Source organism: Octopus sinensis, linkage group LG5 (assembly GCF_006345805.1).
Source record: "Octopus sinensis linkage group LG5, ASM634580v1, whole genome shotgun sequence".
Taxonomy (NCBI): domain Eukaryota; kingdom Metazoa; phylum Mollusca; class Cephalopoda; order Octopoda; family Octopodidae; genus Octopus; species Octopus sinensis.
In genome coordinates, this window is record NC_043001.1 from 29,610,663 (window position 1) to 29,613,916 (window position 3,254).

At 30.8% G+C, this 3,254-nt stretch overlaps 1 protein-coding gene across 1 annotated transcript in view; it reads right to left on the bottom strand.

Annotated features, from left to right (window-relative positions):
• Positions 1-3,254, bottom strand: part of LOC115211772 — a 412,137-nt gene that overhangs the window by 178,077 nt on the left and 230,806 nt on the right. The window lies entirely within an intron of this gene.

Consider the following 3,254-nt stretch of genomic DNA (forward strand, 5'->3'; position numbering starts at 1 on the left):
GTATTACTTGCTCCATGTACAGGGTGTTGGTGAGGTTCAGGAGGGACCTCGCCTGTCCACGTTCACATCTTGTCATTCCTGGGAGAGAAAGGCCCTCGGGCCATCTGACATTCGGTTAGATTGAAGTCTCCCATGAGAAGTACACTTATGTGTTGTTCTAATGTGGTTAGAACTTCTTCTATTTTTAAAAGGCAGTCCTCGAACTTGCCATATGACTTGGGGCATCTGGAGGGCGATATGTAGCACACACAACTACATCAAGTTGCCTTATGTGTACAATTAGTGTGGTCCACACACCGGTTTTGAGTATGACAAAGGACCTGGGGTGGGAGTCCCCACGGATGTACATAGCAACTCTCATGACTCCTTTCTTTCCTGTCGGTCTAGTACAACATACTGTGGTATGTGTAATTCCGCATCTGCTATGTCCGGTTTCAGATGCGTTTCTGTGAGTGCCATGCATAAGGCTTGATTGCATGCGACAAAGTCTCTCAGGAACGGGACTTTTGTCCTGTTACTGTGTGTTAGTAAACCTCTGATGTTCAGTAGGAGCATCGAGGTGAGGTGTATGCTGTTGCCGGCGTTGTCCACACCTGGGTCCATCTGCTGTGGCGGTCTTGTGAACTGTGGGCAGTTCCATCTGCGAGCCTGAGCCTGATGGAGCCAGGTTAGCTGCTGTACAATCTTTTGTGCCATGCACAAAAAAGATTCTGCTCAGCAGCTGCCCTTTCAACAACACGTTGGTGGTTTGTGGTACGCACCACATCTGCGTACCTCCGTTTTGGGGCAGGTGATGCCTGGTCCATCCCATTTCCTTCGTGGTTGTTTTCTGTGGCCAGGGTCCCGGATGTGCAAAGCGGCAGCCTGCACCTTCCTCTCCATGCCGCAGGCACCTTTCAGTAGAACCTACATACCGTGTGCGCTGCTTGTTTCCATCCTTTTTGGCATATGGACCGTTAGGTTTGCCTCTGTCCCTGGCTGCCTTGTCCCTTGGCTTCTTTGTCTGAGTTTTAGCTTCAGTTTTCCTCTTTTTTTTTGGCCTCATTCATCTCATGTCCACGGCTTTTATATATATATGTCTATAGATAATATATATATATGTTATATATATATATTATATATAGTATATATAGGGTATATATATATATATATATATATATGTATATATATGTATAATAATATGTATATAATTATATATATATATGTATATATATAATATATATATATAGTATATATATATATATATGTATATATATATATATTATATATATATATTATATATCTGTATATATATATAGTATATATATATATATATAATTATATATATATATATATAATGTATATATGTATATATTATATATATATATATGTATATATATATATATATTGTTATATATAGATATATATATGTATATATATATGTATATTATATATATGTATATATATATATATATAATATATATATGTATATATTATGTATATATATATATTTATAATATATATATTGTTATATATATAGATTATATATATATATATATATGTAATATAATATGTATATATATATATATATATATAGATTATATTATATATATATATATATATATATATATATATATAATATATATATATATGTATATATATATATATATATATATATATATATATGTATATATATATATATAGATATATATATATGTATATATATTTATAATATATATATAGTATAATATATATATATTATATATATATATAGATATATATATAATATATATATATATCTATATATATATATATTATATGGATGTATATAAGTATATATATGTTATATATATATATGTGTGTGTGTGTGTGTAATAATATACACCACACACACACACAACACATAATAACAATAAATGCAAAACAAGAGTGAGAAACAGTACTCAAACACCAAAGGTAGAGTAATATACTATTTATTAAAGCCGAAAAAATCTTTTGGCTTTAATAAACAGTACATACATGCATACATTCATTCATACATACATACATACTTACATAGGCAGATAGATGTATGTTTGTATGTATATATGTATATATTTATATACATATATCATATATACATTTATGTACATTTTATATATGCACATATATACAAATACTCAACACACATATACAGACATACATGTATATATTTGTATGTATGTATGTATGTATGTATGTATGTATGTATGAATGTATGTATGTATGTATGTATGTATGTATGTATGTATGTATGTATGTATGTATGTATGTATGTATGTATGTATGTATGTATGTATGTATGTATGTATGTATGTATGAATGTATACATGTATGTATGTGATGTGATGTGATGTGATGTGACATATGTTTCTTCAAATAAAAATATCAGAACGTATTAAGCAATTAAATTTCACACAGCATTTATCAAAAGAAACTTATTTACTGCCTACCTGATTATCAAAGTCAAATGCATGAAGTTGGCAGTAATACTGTATTTGGGATAATTTCAAGAACATTTTCTGTATAGTTCTGGCGAGTCCATCCGGTGTTTCATATTTCTATTGACATTTACTGTTACTGGAGTAAGTGCCATTTTTGATGGAAATCCTTGATCTTCAGCTTTCACCCCCATCTAATTCAAGAGAAGAGAAATGTTTTCATTCACAGAGAGATCATTACTTACAACACCTTAAAAAAATAATCACATTTCTTATTAATCTTTTTCAACAATTACATTTTTAAATCAATAAGCTTTTAATGAGTTAGCTCAATGCAATCCAAATTGTTACTGCTAGCCCCTGCATGAGACATTCCTCTCCCTTTAGCCTTCAGATTACTTAGAGAAATGTAAAGCTTATTTATTCACACATGTGTTTGACTTAGTTGTGTATTATCTTGTAGCTTCAATGATTGGTGATTGTTTATTTTTTAAATGACATAGTAGGGTAGGTATGAGAGGCTAGATCTGGCTGATCAGAAGAGTGAAGCTCATAGCTGTTTGCCTGCTAATTTAGGAAAATCATCGAAGTATATTTCTTCACTAATGCAAACTAATTTACTTTATGAATGTATGGTTTCAATTCAATGGCGATGAACCATTGTTCCATATAAAACTTTTTTTCTTTGCTCAATAGAAACCTAATAATCAAAAGAGTATTTCTTGCTTACCGTGTATTTATCATTAGTAGACAGGCTCAGGGAATTTCAGGTTAATTACACCAGTATTGGAATTGATAGAAAACCTATTTTGGCAT